The sequence below is a fragment of the Hypanus sabinus genome, chromosome 1 (genome assembly GCF_030144855.1).
Source record: "Hypanus sabinus isolate sHypSab1 chromosome 1, sHypSab1.hap1, whole genome shotgun sequence".
NCBI classification, from domain to species: domain Eukaryota; kingdom Metazoa; phylum Chordata; class Chondrichthyes; order Myliobatiformes; family Dasyatidae; genus Hypanus; species Hypanus sabinus.
The window spans coordinates 203,449,488-203,466,700 of NC_082706.1; the positions used below are offsets into that span (position 1 = coordinate 203,449,488).

The following is a 17,213-nucleotide window of genomic DNA, read 5'->3' on the forward strand; positions in this document are numbered from 1 at the left end:
AGATGGAGTCAATCCCTTGGTGAAACTTTCCTTAATGTTTCCTGCTTGCAATTTAATCGGCAAAATGGACGCAATTACTTGTCAATTTCTCAAATGTTTTGCCGTTATGAAAATCTGGCCAATTGGGGAAAGAGTTCTTACCACTCTGGAAGCCAGAGCTTTGTTCCGGGATGTCAGCACTGCTCAGTCTGGGATACATCACAAGTGAGTTTGTTAGATTGTGGCTCCCCAAAGGCAGAGTGAAATAACCTTCCCTCTCAGCCTCTGGGAAATGAACAAACAGTCACGTTCCGCTCGGCTCTCTCGATTAAACAAAGACCCAAGTGTGCACAAATTGGTGTGTAAAGTCATTTATAATGATACAACTTCAAACGTCTATCTCAGGCAGAGCTGAGCTATTAAACTACAGTCAGTGGCCGCTTTATTAGGTACACCTATGCAACTGCAGCACGCACAAAATGCTGAGGAACTCAGCAGGCCAGGCAGCATCTGTGGAAAAGAGTAAACTGTCGACGTTTCAGGTTGAGACACCTGTACATCTGCTTGTTAATTCAAATATCTAATCAGTCCATCATGCGGCAGCAACTCAATGCAGGAAAGCATGCAGACGTGGTCAAGAGGTTCAGCTGTTGTTCAGACCAAACATCAGAATGCTGAAGAAGTATGACTTTGACTGGGATGATAGTTGGCACCAGATGAGATGGTTTGAGTATCTCAGGAACTGCTGGTCTCCTGGGGTTTTCAAGCTCAGCAAACTCTAGAGTTTACAGAGAATGGTATGAAAAACAAAAAAAAAAAATCAGTGAGCAGCAATTCTGTGAGCTAAAATTCCTTGTTAATGAGAGAGGTCAGAGGAGAATGGCCAGACTGGTTCAAGCTGACAGGAAGGGGACTGTAACACGTGACGAGAGTGGTGTGCAGAAGAGCATTTCTGAAAGAACAACACATTGAACCTTGAAGTGGGTGGGCCACCAGCAACAGGAGACCGCAAACATACATTCCTGAGATCCTGGAGAAGGGTCTCGGCCCAAAACATCGACTTTTTATTCACTTCCATCGATGCTGCCTGACCTGCTGAGTTCCTCCAACAGTTTGGATGTCCAGCATCATGTTTAAATCATGTTTAAAACATACTCTCAGTGGCCACTTTATTAGGTACTGGAGGAACACGATAACGTGGCCAATGAGGCTCATTGAGGCTCATTCTCAGGCTCATTGTAGTTACATAGTTATGGTGATTCACCTTCCTTTCAAACTTCCTCCACAAAAAATAGGATTTGGTAAGAGAGTTTCGATATTCTTCACATGACAGAGTGGGTTTCCTCTGAGTCTTCTGGGTTCATTCCATGTTCCAAAGCCGTGCGGGTTAGTAGCTTAATTGGTCACATGGGTGTACTTGGGCAGCGCGGGTTGTCGGGCCAGAAGGGCATATACTATGCCATGTCTCTAATCAAAAAATAAAGTAGGTCTAAAGTCAGTGAAATTAGCCTCTTATATCAACAGTTATATCCATGTGTTTAAACTGGATGAAGTAAATTGCATTAAATTGAAGTAATGACTTAAATCTTCAAAGTGAAAGGGTTTGTTCCTTTTTTATTTATTTTGTCACCAGTTGTCCTACCCTAGACTATCACACACAAAATGCTGGAGGGACTCAGCAAGTCAGGCAGCATCTATGGAAATGAATAAGCAGTCAACGCTTTGGGCCGAGACCCTTTAACGTGGACTAAACTTGCTGTTATCTCATTTAAGTTCCCCCGGTCTTTTCCATGCAATATTGATCTGGATATTGCTCTAGAATACATTTGATTATGTATCAAGGGCACTTTCTTCCCTTTCTTCTGTTGCCCACATCCTCTTCTAATAGAGTCCTTTCCCTTTCTGGTCCCCATCTCGCCCTTTCTCTTCTCCTCACCTGCCCATCTCCTTCCTCTGATTTTCCCACCTCTTTCCCGTTCTTCCATGGTCTACTTGTCCTCTCCTATCAGATTCTTCCTTTTTCTGCTGTTTACGTCTTCCACCTATTACCTCCCAACTTCTTGCATCAACCCCCCCGCCCTCCCCCGCAATTGGTTGCAGCTCCCTTCCGCCAGCGTGAACTCCTCTTCCTCACCCACCCCCCCTAGTGCTTTTGATGACTTCTTCTCCTTTTTTCTCCTGTCCTGTTGAAGGGTCTTGGCCCAAAACACCCGCTGTGTATTACCCTATGTAGAGGGTTTCCTGACTTGCTGAGTTTCTCCAGCATTTTGTGTGTGAATTATGTGTTTATAGTTGTGTGCATGAAAACTACCTCAGCCTCACTAGAAAAGTGTCGTAGTGCTTTCTATATTTGCAGCGTATTACTCTGCAAACCCTGTTTGTTATTTCTTGAGCAACACACACAAATTGTTAGAGAAACTCAGCAGGTCAGGCAGCATCTTTGGAGGGAATAAGCAGACCCTTCATCGGGATCTGTTGAATCTCTTGCGTGTATGCTGCTTCTTTGTAGGCAGGCACACACATGGTCATATGTATTTCATTCAGCAGTGACTGAATTTGAGGAGCACATGACCAAAGCCACCACACTTGGGAGTTCTTTAGCTTTAAAACATAACACCAGAAAGCAAAGGGGCAGAATTGGGCTCTTCAACCCATTAAGTGTGTGCCATCATGCCATTATGGCTGATTTATTATCCCTCTCAATCCCATTCTCCTGCCTTCTCCTTGTATCTGTTGACACTCTGAATAATAATCAAGAACCTGTCAACCTCGACTTTAAATATACCCAATGACTTGGACTCCACAGCAGATTGTGTCAATGAATTCCACAGGTTCACCACCCCCTGGCTAAAGAAATTCCCTCTCATCTCTGTCCTAAAATAAACATCCTTCTATTCAGAGGCTGTGCCCTTTGGTCATAGACTCCTTCTCAATAGGAAAAATCCTCTCCACATTCACTCTATCTAGGCTTTTCATTATTCAATAGTTTTCAATGAGATCCCGGCTCATTCTTCTGAACTCCCCAGCCATCACGAGCTCCTCATATGTTAACCCTTTCCTTACTGGACCTATGCTCTTGAAGCTCCTTTGGACCCACTCCATTTTCTTAGATGAGGGGCCCAAAACTGCTGTTGATACTCCAAATGCAGTCTGACCAATGCCTTATAAAACCTCAGCTTCATAAAGCATTGGTCAGACCATGTTATAACATTCACACTCAATCTTGCCTTTTCATTATATGCGTGGAGTCATTTAGCTGTTCCAGTTTATTCAGTACAACATCGCGCTGAAAAATATTGATCACAAAATAATTGTTTTTATCTACTTGTCACCTTGGTTTTGATGGAACGTTGATAGATCATTAAATATATTACACACTGAATATCAGCAGATCCCGTCAGTTGATAGAAGTTAGGATTGATTGCACATTAAAATGGGGAACTTGGGTGTGTTCTTTACTGCTCTTGTCTGTGTTTTTTTTTCATTTTGAGTCACATGGAGAAGACTAAACAATCTGTCTGAACTGCAGGAAATTCAGCATGAAGTGATTAGCATTTATAGAATGTGGCCCCTATTAAATGGTGTACTTCCACGCTCAGTAGCCACTTTATTGTGTCCTGTACTGATGAAAGTGGCCACTGAATCTACGTTCATGGTCTTCTGCTGTACCAGTGCCAGCTGTACGATCAGTGTTCAATTCCTGCCCCTGTATGTAAGGCATTTATACGTTCTCCCCATGACTGCGTGGGTTTCCTCCAGGTGCTCCAGTTTCCTCCCAAATTCCAGAGAAGTACAGGTTCATAGTAGTGAATCTGTGGAATTCATTGCCACAGGCGGCTGTGGAGGCCACGTCATTGGGTACATTTAAGGCAGACCTTGATAGATTCTTTATTACTCGGGACATGAAGGAGACTGGGGCTGAGAGGGAAATAGATCAGCCATGATAATATGCAGTCATTGGGTATATTTATAGCAGAGGTTAATAGGTTCTTGATTAGTCAGGACATGGTCAAAGCTTACAGGGAGAAGGCAGGAGAATGGGGTTGAGAAGCATGGCAACACTTGTGGGCTGCCCCCAGCTCATTCTTGGATGCGTTGGTTGTTGATACGAACACTTTGACAGTCTGGTGTATTTTAATTTTCACCAAACTGACATTATGCTTGTATTATGATTGATCTGTTCCTTTAAATATGGATTGCTGTCTCATGAAATAAGTTTAGGGATCACAAATATTTTGGTAAGGGATACGATGCGTATATTTACTTCCTAATATTGATATAAATTTACAGTCAGTGGCCACTGTGGCCAAAGTGGCCCTTATGTGCACAGCGACCTCTTTATGACCTTCGTCGATCTGACCAAGGCATTTGATACGGCCAGCAGAGATGGCTTATGGAAGATAATGGAGAAGTTTGGCTGCCCATTCATCACGATTGTTCGTCAGTTCCACGATGGCATGATGGTGAAAGTTTTGGATGATGGTGACGAGTCAGAAGCTTTCCCAGTGATGAACGGTGTGAAGCAAGGATGCGTTCTCGCCCCTACACTCTTTAACATGGTCTGCTCTGCTATGCTGAATGATGCCTTCCGCGATTGTCAGGATGGTATACACGTCAGATACAGGATTGGCGGTGGGCTATTCAACCTCCGGCATCTACAGGCTGTTACGAAGGTAAAGGAGACCATCGTCAGAGACCTCTTATTCGCTGATGATTGCGCCCTCAACGCCAGCACAGAGCAGAAGATGCAGCGAGAAATGGACTGCCTCTCACGAGCCTGTGACAACTTCGGACTTACAATCAGCACCAAAAAGACCAAAGTTATGTACCAGCCCGCACCCGGAAAGCCCTACCAGGAACCATACATCACAGTAAAGGGGCAGAAGCTACTGGCAGTCGACAGCTTTACTTATCTGGGCAGTACTCTATCACGAGCGGTGAACGTAGGTGCAGAGATCAGCAACAGAATTGCCAAAGCCAGTGCTGCCTTTGGGAGACTCCGTGAGAATGTATGGGAGCGGAGAGGACTCAGCCTTACCACCAGGCTGAAGGTCTACCGAGCAGTGGTTCTCACCACCCTCCTCTATGCCAGCGAGACCCGGACTGTCTACAGCAGACACGCTAAACAGCTCAACCACTTCCACTTGAGCTGCCTCCGCAGACTTCCCCATGTACGATGGCAGGACGAAGTCCCAGACACGGAGGTCCTGGAGCGGGCTAGCACCCACAGCGTCTACACCCTCTTACAGAAAGCCCAAGCCAGATGGGCTGGCCATGTCATCAGGATGTCTGACAGTCGACTACCAAAACAGCTGCTGTATGGAGAGCTGAGCCAGGGCAAGCGCTCAGTTGGAGGGCAGAAGAAACGTTTCAAAGACTGCCTCAAAGTGTCCCTCAAAGACCTCAGCATCAATCCCAGTAGCTGGGAATCGCTTGCTCTGGACCGCCCAACCTGGTGGAGCAGGACCACTAAAGGAGCGCATGCAGCAGAAATCAGACGACCGCAGAGGCTCAGAGGAAACGCGCCGTGCGCAAGGCTCGAGCTACCTCCACTTCCACTTTAGCACCTACCCTCATGTGTCCCACATATGGGCGAGCTTTCAGGGCCCGGATTGGCCTCACCAGTCACCTCCGGACCCACAGTCACAAACCCTCCACCTGACAGAAGTTGTGGTCGTCTTTGACTCCGAAGGATGAACAACACAACACAAACACAGTCCCTCCACTTCAAGGTTCGATGTGTTGTGCGTTCAGAGATGCTCTTCTGCACACCACTGTTGTAACGAGTGGTTATTTGAGTTACGGTCCGCTTCTTGTCAGCTTGAACCAGTCTGGCCATTCTCCTCTGACCTCATTTCCAAACAAGAGAAAATCTGCAGATTTTGGAAATTCAAGCAACACACACAAAATGCTGGAGGAACTCAGCAGACCTGGCAGCATCTATGGAAATGAATAAATAGTTGACATTTCAGGCCAAGACACGAGCCCTATACTAAAGAAGGGTCTCGGCCCGAAATGTTGACTGTTTATTCTTTTCCGTAGACGCTGCCTGGCCTGCATTTTGTGTGTGTCTCTCATTAAAAAGGTGTTTTTGTCCACCCAACTGCCACTCACTGTATTTTTTTTGTTTTTCACACCATTCTCTGTAAACTCTAGAGACTGTAATACTTGAAATTCCCAGGAGATCAGCATTTTCTGAGACACTCAAACCTCACCATCTGGCACCAACAATCATTCCACAGTCAAAGTCACATATCTTCCCCTTTTTTGATGTTTGGTCTAATACAGTGGCCACGAAATGTATGCTCGTGGTCTGCTGCTGCTGTAGCCCATCCACTTCAAGGTTCAACTTGTGCTTTCAGAGATGCTCTTCTGCACGCCACTGTTGTAATGCATGATTATCTGAGTTACTGTCGCCTGCCTGTCAACTTTGGTCTGCCAGTCTGCATGTTTTTATGCATTGACTTGTTGCCACGTGAATGGCCGATTTGATATTCGCATTAACGAGTGGGTGTATAATAAAGTGGCCACTGACTGGATGTTGTTTCATCGGAAACATTAAACTGGGACTTTGATAAAGACAGACTTGGACTGAAGCAACGAAATCAGTTTCTGTCTATGGTTGCCAGCTATGGTCTTGTTAATAATTCTTGTGTATCAAACACTGAGAACCCCAGATCCACCGATATCCTTACCTTGGTATGTTGTATTTATCTCCCAACAACAGATTACTGGCGCTCTGGTTTTAACACATTCTGCTCTTTCCATTTGTAGTCATTACAGCAAAAGGTGACTTTCTGTTCCTCTGAAGACACAGCACAGAGGTACAGGCCCTTTGGCCCAATGAATCCAAGATTGATACAGAACACAACTGGGTCGTCACACTTTCCTATGTTCAGTCTATATCCCTCTAAGCCCCAACCCTCCTTGTACATATCTAAATGCTGCTTAAAAGATGCCTTTATTAGCAGGATCACAATAATACTGCACAGATACGGCCCCTCTGGCCCAATGAGTCCATGCCATATTAAACACTGAGGAGAAATATTCATTAAAAATCCCACAAATCTCCCGCGGTTTAAGACACAGGAAGCCCTGCTGATCACTTTGAGGACCTGTCCTCTTACTAGCAAATCTCGAAACAGAGCTACAGGAACTCCCGAGATTTTCCTTAACCTTTCCTGCACCATCTCCTATGCTTTCAATATTCGATAAGTTTCGCAAGTACAGGCCCAGACCCATCAAATGCTCGTCATATTGTTAACCCTTTCATTCCTGGGATCTTGCTCAGGAACGTCCTCTGGATCTCTCCTATTCTGGCACATTCTTTTCTAGATCATTATGATCATTATGTGCTGTGTTGAATGACATGGACACGCATGGTATTTTCTTAGATAAGGGCCCAAATTGCTCACAGTGCTCCAAGTGCAGTCTGACCAATGCCTTAGAAAGCTTCAGCATTACATCCTTGCTTTTATATCCTAGTCCTCTTGAAATGAATGCTAACATTGCATTTGCCTTCCTCACCACTGACTTAACCTTCAGGGATTCTTGCATAAGCGCTCCCAAGACTCTTTGCACCTCTGATTTTTGAATTTGCTTCTTATTTAGAAAATAGCCCATGCCATTATTCCTTCCACCAAAGTGCATTCCCATACACTTCCTAACAATTTATTCCATCTGCCACTTCTTTGCACATTCTCCCAATCTGTCTCAGTCCTTCTGCAGACTCCCCGCTTCCTCCACGATACCTAACCTCTACCTGTCTTTGGATCATCTGCAAACTTGGCCACAAAGCCATCAATTCCATCATCCAAATCATTGACATATGACAAAAAAAGAATCAGTCCCAACATTGGCCCTTGTGGAATGCCACTAGTTACCAGCAGCCAACCAGAAAAGGCTCCCTTTATTCCCAATCTTTGCCTCTTTCCAGTCAGCTAATCTATTCATGCCAGTATCTTTCTTGTAAAACCATGGGCTCTTATCTTGTTTAGGAAATTATGTAAATTGTTATTGTAGTGTAGTAAGATATATCACTTCCATCACATCACGGTTGATTGATCTTTGATTGTCATTCTTCATTTTCCTTTTCCCAGTTTATTAGTTTATTGTACATAATTTCGACCTCCAGGGATGGTTCTCCTAAGATCACAAAGAGATTTATTCATCATTATTTGGAGGAGGGTAGGCCCATGAGGAACAGAGATTGTGTGAATAAATGATCTGATGAAGATGCGTGTGGCAGGGTTTTCACCCTTTTTTTCTGACTGAGCTTACGTTTCCAGCGGGCATTTGAATAACACTGAGTTGCCTTAGAGTCATTGAGATATAGAAAACTACAGCACTGAAATAGGTCTTTCATCCCATCTAGTCCAAGGGTTCCCAACCTAAGGTCCAAGGACCCCTTGGTTAATTAATGGTAGGGGTCCATGGCTTAAAAAAAGTTAGATCCAAGTTCACGATGAACTGTTATTCTCTTAGTCCCATCAACCTGCACTGGGACTAAGATTGAACCTGCATCCACCACTTGTGCTGGCAGCTTGTTCCACACTCACACCACCCTCTGAGTGAAGATGTACCCTTCAATGTCTGACCTTTCACCCATAACCATGACCTCTAGTTCTGGTCTCACCCAGCCTCAGTGGAAAAAGCCTGCTTGCATTTACCCTATCTTATAATTTTGTAAACCTCTACCACATCTCTCATTTTCCTACAGTCCAGGGAATAAAGCCCAAACATATTCAACCTTCCTCCATAACTCGGGTCCTCAGCAACATCCAAAATTTTGTCTCTACTCTTTCCATCTTATTGGTATCTTTTCTGCAGGTGTGTGACCAGAATGGCAAACTTGCAAACTTGGCCTCACCAACGCCTCATACAACTTAAATAACATTCCATAACATATCTTGTGGGAGCATTTTCCTTCATTCGGCCCTCCTTCTCCGTGAATTCCACATGCGCGTATTCAACCGACCGCGAATCGCGAAAACCCGGAAGTGCTCTTCCAGCACTTGTTATTCGAGCACGTACAGACTTTTTTATCTTGTCATTATTCCCTAAACAATGCAGTATAACAAATATTTTACATAGCATTTACATTGTATTAGGTATTGTAAGTAATCTAGAGATGATTTAAAGTATACGGGAGGATGTGCATGGGTTATCGTGGATTGGGATCGAAAAAATTGGAAGTTCTTACTAAGTAAGTCGGAACAGGTACATCCGGTATTATTCAGCGTCAGTTAGTCAAAAGTTTGTTTTAGTATATGGTATATATTTTACCTTTCTATGCATGTAAAATACTTCAGAACGTATGTTTCAGCGCCGGGCTCGGGAACTTCTTCCCGAGTTCGATTCAGTGACAGACCGCTATGGAGTGTGCTCTCCACCATGCCGGGCTGATGTGGAGGATCAAAACCCAAAACCGCAAAACCCAATAATTAAACCACTGCAAACACGAGGAAATCTGCAGATGCTGGAAATTCAAACAACAACACACATAAAATGCTGGTAGAACACAGCAGGCTTTGAACCCGTGTTGCTTAATTAAACCACTGTGTTGCTTAGTAATAATTGTAGCTTTCATCGGGGCACAGCCTTTCTCACTTTATCCTTTAAAATTGTTACGATCGTTGACCGACGTAGCCTGATGCTTTTCCAATGACCGATGGCGTTTCACCTCTTTCCGATTGCTTTATTATTTCCACTTTATTTTCAATCGTTATCGTGATTATTTTCGTGAACAGAAACACTGCAGATTCAGATCTCTGCCGCTGGGTCCTAATGTCCACCGCACGGAGACGGGTTAAATAAGGTCTGGGGTTCCGCTGGGTCCTAAGATCCACCACATTGAGACAGGTTGAATAAGGGACTTGAGCATCCGCGAATTTTGGTATCCGCGAGGAGTCCCGGAACCAATCCCTCGTGGATAAGGAGGGCCAACTTTACTACAGGAAAAATCCGATGTGCACAGGGATCTTCGAATCCAAATCCACAGAAAGCCCCACAAAGAGACAGTGGTAAAGAAAACATTTGGCATGCTTGCCTTCATTGCTCGGGACACTATAAAAGTCAGGAAGTCATGTTGCAGCTGTATGAAAAGTTGGTTACTCCACACAGGTATTATGTTCAGTTCTGGTCACCCCATTATGAGAAGGATGTGGAGGCTTTAGAGAGGCTACAGAAGAGGTTCACCAGGATGCTGCCTGGGTTAGAGAGCGTGATCTATAAGGAGAGTCTGGTTAAACGAGGTGGCTGAGAGGAAACCTGACTGATGTTTATAAAATATTAAGGTGGCTAGAATCTGTTTATTTTATTATTTTCTCTATTTATTTATTTATCTATCTATCGAGATACAGCACAGAATAGGCCCCTCCTGCACTTCGAGCTGTACCGCCCCGTAATCCCATCGGTTTAACCCTAGCCTAATCACAGCAGAATTTATAATGACCAATTAACCTACCATCCGGTATGTCTTTGGACAGTGGGAGGAAACCGGAGCACTGGGGGGAAACCCGCGCACTCACGGGGAGAACGTACAAACTCCTTACAGGCAGAGGTGGGAAATGAACCCAGGTCTCTGGCACTGTAAGTGTTGTGCTAACCACTACACCACTACACTACACTACACCTGTACTGTATTTCTTAGGGTTGAAATGTCAAATACCAGGAGATGTACATTTAAGGCGGGGGGGGGGGGTAGTTTAAAGGTGATGTGAGAGGCAAATTTTCTGTTTATGCAGGGAGTCACACACACAAAATGATGGAGGAACTCAGCAGGTCAAGTAGCATCTACGGAGTGGAATAAACAGCCGATGTTTTGCATGGAGACCCTTCATTGGGACTGGAAAAGGTAGAGTCAAAAGCCAGAATAAGAAGTTGGAGGGGTGGCAGGTGAGAGAGAAGGTAGGTGGGTGGGGGAGGTGGAAAAAGTGTGAAGCTGGGAGGTGATAGGTGGAAGAGATGAAGGAATGAAGAAGAAGAGTTCTCCAGATGACCCAGCATAAGATTAGATGTGTCCTCCACCATGAAGACTGACACAAAATAGTCATTCAAAGCCTCTGCCATTTCCTCAGTACCCAATATTAATTCCCCCTTCTCGTCCTCCAAGGGACCGACACTCACTTTAGCCACCCTTTTCTGCTTTATATAATTATAAACACTTCTACTATCAGTTTTCATATTTTGTGCTACCCTTCCTTTCTTTATTGCTCACTTAGACGGACAGAGAGACAGACATACTTTATTGATCCCGAGGGAAATTGGGTTTCGTTACAGTCGCACCAACCAAGAATAGTGAAGAAATATAGCAATATAAAACCATAAATAATTAAATAATAATAAGTTAATCATGCCATGGAAATAAGTCCAGGACCAGCCTATTTGCTCAGGGTGTCTGACACTCCGAGGGACGGTACATCTCGGTAGAATGAGTCTCTGGCTGAATGTACTCCTGTGCCTAACCAGTACATTATGGAGTGGATGGGAGACATTGTCCAAGATGGCATGCAACTTGGACAGCATCCTCTTTTCAGACACCACCGTCAGAGAGTCCAGTTCCACCCCCACAACATCACTGGCCTTATGAATGAGTTTGTTGATTCTGTTGGTGTCTGTTACCCTCAACCTGCTGTCCCAGCACACAACAGCAAACATGATAGCACTATCCACCACAGCCTCATAGATCCTCAGCATTGTCCGGCAGATGTTAAGGGACCTCAGTCTCCTCGGGAAATAGAGATGGCTCTGACCCTTCTTGTAGATAGCCTCAGTGTTCTTTGAGCAGTCCAGTTTATTGTCCATTTGTATCCCCAGGTATTTGTAATCCTCCACCATGTCCACACTGACCCCTTGGATGGAAACAGGGGTCACCGGTACCTTAGCCCTCCTCAGGTCCACCACCAGCCCCTTAGTCTTTTTCACATTAAGCTGCAGATGATTCTGCTTGCACCATGTGAGAAAGTTTCCCACCGTAGCCCTGTACTCAGCCTCATCTCCCTTGCTGATGCATTCAACTATGGCAGAGTCATCAGAAAACTTCTGAAGATGGCAAGACTTTGTGTTGTAATTGAAGTCTGAGGTGTAGATGGTGAAGAGATGGTTCTTTGTTGCTTTTTAAAGTTCTCCCAATCTTCCAGTTTCTTACTACTCTTGGCGACTTTGTATACATGAGCTTTTAGTTTGATGCCTTCATCAGCAGCTGACCCAGAGTGAGACAGGGGACTGCTGTAAGACAGGCTGGATTGTCTTCACTTGCTTCTGACCCAGAACGAGATGAGGAACTGCTGCGGGCTCATTATTGCAGAAACATGGCTCCAGGATAACATCCCATGCACCATCAATCTTCAGGCCATGCTGCTCAGGGACTGTGACTACATTTTTGTGACTGTATGTGCTGTGTTTTGCACCATAGTCCCTGAGGAACGATGTTTCGTTTAGCTGTGTACATAGGTATGGTTGAATGGCAATTAAACTTGAACTTGAAGGAATCTGATAGGAAGGCACAGTGGACCATGACAGAAAGGGAATGAGGATGGGAACCAGAAAGAGGTGATGGCATAGATTTCTAAAGTTCAAAGTAAATTTATTAATAATATACATATATGTCACTATATACCATCCTGAGATTTATTTATTTAATTGACGAGAATACAGCACGAAATAGGCTCTTTTGGCCCGTCAAGCTGTGCCACCCAACAAATCCCCCAATTTAATGCTAGCCTAATCACGGAGCAATTTACAAGACCAATTAACCTACAACCGGCACGTCTTTGGACTCTGGGAGGAAACCAGAGCACGTGGAGGGAATCTGCATGATCACGGGAAAGACGTGCAAACTCCGGATGGAAGTTGAACCCAGGTCGCTAATACTTTAAGGCATTGTGCTAATCATTATGCTTTCTTGAGGGCATACACAATAAATCCAAGAAACACAAAAGTATCACTGAAAGGCCGCACTCAACTGGGCTGTCAAACAATGTACAAATCACTCTTCCGCTAAGATGGCGGCACGTGCAAACACGGCGGCCTCTCGCAAGTCAACAAAAGGTGCTATTTTACTTTGTATTTTTTGTTTACGATTGCAAGGAACCTCTACTCCAGGAACAGGGTTACTCCATCAGTGAGCTGCTTGTTGATCGGAGCAGCTGGAATGGTGTCGGTGGCAGAGCCTACGAGCTGTTGAAAGGTCGAGCTGGGATATTGGAGAAGGAGCCGGCCGAGGTGTTCAAAGGGCTGGCTGGGTGTTGGGGTAGGAGCAGCTCACTGGGATATCGGAGAAGCCGGTTTGGGTACAGAGGAGCTAACCAGTCTGTCCTGACGAAGGGTCTCGGCCCGAAACGTTGACTGCTCAATTCAATAGATGCTGCCTGACCTGCTGAGTTCATCCAGCTCGTTTGTACATACTGCTGATCAGGTTACTCCCCACTATTTGGAAGTATCGAAGTCAGTGCAGTATAACTGTTGTCTGGAATGTTTCACTTGTGTTTTCAGGATTCTGTTGTAAGTTGTCGCGTGTATTACCCTTGTCCACCGGAGGGTCAGATGACATGGGAGTTGTGTAGCTTCGGTTGTAGCAAAGACTAGGCCTTAATGCCTCAGGCTTGCCTGCTGCTGCAGACCAGGTGTGAAGACATCCAAGCGTAACAGCTGGGGCCTGGCTTCTTCCATCAGTGCTGCCCTTTCACATTCGAATAGTGGAATGACAGGTTGTCACTGCCCGGAGAATGTACCACTGACTGCTGGATATTGTCGCTCAGGGTCTTGGACTATGTATGTGTTTTGTTTTTGAGTAAATATACTTCCTTGCTCGCTATTTTGAATTATGTTGCTCACTAATTTGAATGTTACTCGCAATTTTTGACTGTTTGCTTGCTATTTTGAATATTTTTGACCTTTAGCCCCAGAGCAACGCTATTTTGTTGAGCTGTATCTATGTATGGTTTGAATGATAATTAAACTTGATTTGATTTGAGTTGAAAAAAGCACAAATGGTTCAAGTATATAAGAGAAAAAAAAGATAATAAATAAATACGTAAGCCAAAAATATTGAGAACATGGGATGAAGAGTTCTTGAAAGTGAGTCCATTGGTTCAGTGATGGGGTGGATGAGTTTAAATCAAGTTATGCCCTCTGGTTCAAAAGCCTGTGGTGTGGATCCTGAGCTTCCCCTATCTTTTTCCTGTTGGCAGCAGTGAGAAGTGAGCTTGTCCAGTTTTCCAGTGTAGAACAGAAATGTATTTCAGGTGGGGGGGGGGAGCTGGGGAAACAGGCACCGGTGACCCCTGTTTCCATCCAAGGGGTCAGTAAGGACATGGTGGAGGATTACAAATACCTGGGAATACGAATTGACAATAAACTGGACTGGTCAAAGAACACTGAGGCTGTCTACAAGAAGGGGCAGAGCCGTCTCTATTTCCTGAGGAGACTGAGGTCCTTTAACATCTGCCGGATGATGCTGAGGATGTTCTACGAGGCTGTGGTGGCCAGTGCTATCATGTTTGCTGTTGTGTGCTGGGACAGCAGGCTGAGGGTAGCAGACACCAACAGAATCAACAAACTCATTCGTAAGGCCAGTGTGTGTAGGGGTGGAACTGGACTCTCTGACGGTGGTATCTGAAAAGAGGATGCTGTCCAAGTTGCATGCCATCTTGGACAATGTCTCCCATCCACTCCATAATGTACTGGTTAGGCACAGGAGTACATTCAGCCAGAGACTCATTCCATCGAGATGTAACACTGAGCGTCATAGGAAATCAATCCTACCTGTGGCCATCAAACTTTACAACTCCTTCCTCGGAGTGTCAGACACCCTGAGCCAATAGGCTGGTCCTGGACTTATTTCCACTTGGCATGATTAACATCATTATTTAATTACTTATGGTTTTATATTGCTATATTTCTACACTATTCTTGGTTGGTGTGGCTGTAATGAAACCCAATTTCCCTCAGGATCAATAAAGTATGTCTGTCTGAATGAAGATGTTAAAAATAGGACTGGTAGTGTTGAGGAAGAAGGGAGTCTGCAGAAGCCCTTGGACAATTGTGAGAAAGGTCAAAGAAGTGGCAGATTGTGTATAGTAATACACTTCAGCAGAAGGAATAAAAGCATAAACCAGTTTCTAAATTAAGAGAAAATTCAAAGATCAGAGGGCCAAGGGGACTTGGGAGTCCCTGTGCAGCATTCCCTAAAGATTAACTTCCAGGTTCAGTTGCTGGTAAGGAAGGCAAATGCAATGTCAGCATTCATTTTGAGAGGACTAGAATGCTAACGAAAGCAAGGATGTAATGCTGAGGTTTCATAAGACTTTGGTCCGGCTTAATTTGGAGTATTGTGGGCAGTTTTGGGCCCCTTATCCAAGAAAAGATTTGCTGGCATTGGAGAGGATTCAAAGAGGTTCAAGAAAATGATTCTGGGATTGAAGGGCTTGTCATAGAAGGAGCATTTGGTGGCTCTGGGCCTGTATTCACTGGAATTCATAAGAATGAGGGGTGACCTCATTGAAACCTATTGAAGGTTGAAAGGCCTCAGTAGAGTGGATGTGGAAAGGATGTTTCCTAAGGTAAGGGAGTGTATGACCATTGGACACAGCCTCAGAATAGAGTTACGTCCTTTTAGAACAGAGAAGAGGGTCTAGAGAAGGTTCGCGTGAATGATCCCTGGAATGGAAGGGTTAACGGATGAGCAGTGTGTGATGACTCTGGTCCTGTACTTGCTGGAGATTAGAAGAATGAGGGAGAATCTTATTGAAACCTATCAAATATTGAAAGGCTAGATAGAGTGGATTGAGAGAGGATGTTCTAGAATTAGAACAGAGAATGAAGAAACATTTCTTTCGCCAGAGAGTGGTGAATCTGTGGAATTCATTGTCAGTTCATTGAGTATATTTAAGGCCGAGGTTGATACTTTCTTGATTAGAGGGTACAGGGAGAAGGGAAAAGAATGGGGTTGAAAGAATAATAAATCAGCCATGATAAAATGACAAAGCAGAATCAATGGGCTGAATGGTCTAATTCTGCTCCTGTGTCTTATGGTCTTCTGTGTAGAGCAACTGTTGTTTTTTTACACAGGGAACCTGTTGCCAGGGTTAGTTGGTGGAAGCAGCTGAAACTAGAAGGCAAGGAGAGAAAATTTTGAAGGAGGTATTTTCATCGAGAGGGTGGTGTGTATGTGGAGCAAAATGCCAGAGGAAGTGGCACAATTACAATGATCTAAACCAGGAGTTCCCAACTTGTGGTCCATGGACCCCTCAGTTAGTGGTAGGGGTCCATGGCATAAAAGGGGCTGGCAAACCCCTGATCTAAAGGCATGTAGATAGATTGTGAAGAGGAAAGGTCTAGATGTATATGGACCAAACTCGGGCCAAACAGTAGCTTGGCTAGACATCTCGCTCGATACAGACGAGTTGGGCTGAAGGATCTGTTTCTGTGCTTTATAGTTCCTCGCCTGTAAAATCAGAGTGAAAGTAACCTGCTTTAGCTTGTTTTGGTTATTAGATTTTGGTGTTTGTAAAGCCACAGAAGCACTAACATTAGCTTTGGATTAGTTCTCTGAGGCCAATAAAAAACAGCAGGCAAACAGTAGCAGTAACACAACATATAATTTCATCCCATTTGTTCAGCTTTCTGTCTGGTGGAAAGGAAGCAGTTTACAGCCAACAAGTCTTCAGTGAAAAAGTTACATGTATTTCACTTAACAGTACTGTGTTTCATTCTGCCTAGCGGTCACTTTGCCTGATCCCCTCCCTCTAAAGGATTTTGATAGACTTTGATTCTGATAACAAATGCTATGGTCTAGGAACAGGAAAGTTAGTGGGACTAGGCAGAGTAGCAATTTGGCATGGGCTAGATGGGCCGAAGGGCCTGTTTCTGTGCTGTAATGCTCTATGACTATAAAATCGTCATCATCATTATATCTCATGTCATATGATGTGGCTGATTTTAGAGTAGGTTAAAAGGTCGGCACAACATAGTGGACCAAAAGGCCTGCTCTGTACTGTACTGTGCTATGTTTCATGTTCATGAAATCCAAAATGATCAGGAAAGACAGCAATTTCAATGATGTCTGCATCTCCACTTCTCAAGAGTAGATTGAAGGAACTTGGAGCACTGTTGCCTGTTACATAGAAAATAATCAGAAATAGGAATTAGTAATATGTGGTTCGTTCATCATGTGCTGTGTCGTCTGACGTGGGCAGTAACGGTCTTTCCATGACCATGATTGTTCTCAGCAC

General features: G+C 44.4%; 1 protein-coding gene across 2 annotated transcripts in view; it reads left to right on the forward strand.

Moving 5' to 3' along the window:
* LOC132402003 (transcriptional activator GLI3-like) overlaps window positions 1-17,213 on the forward strand; it is a 760,747-nt gene that overhangs the window by 208,618 nt on the left and 534,916 nt on the right. The gene's annotated exons all lie outside the window — the stretch shown is intronic.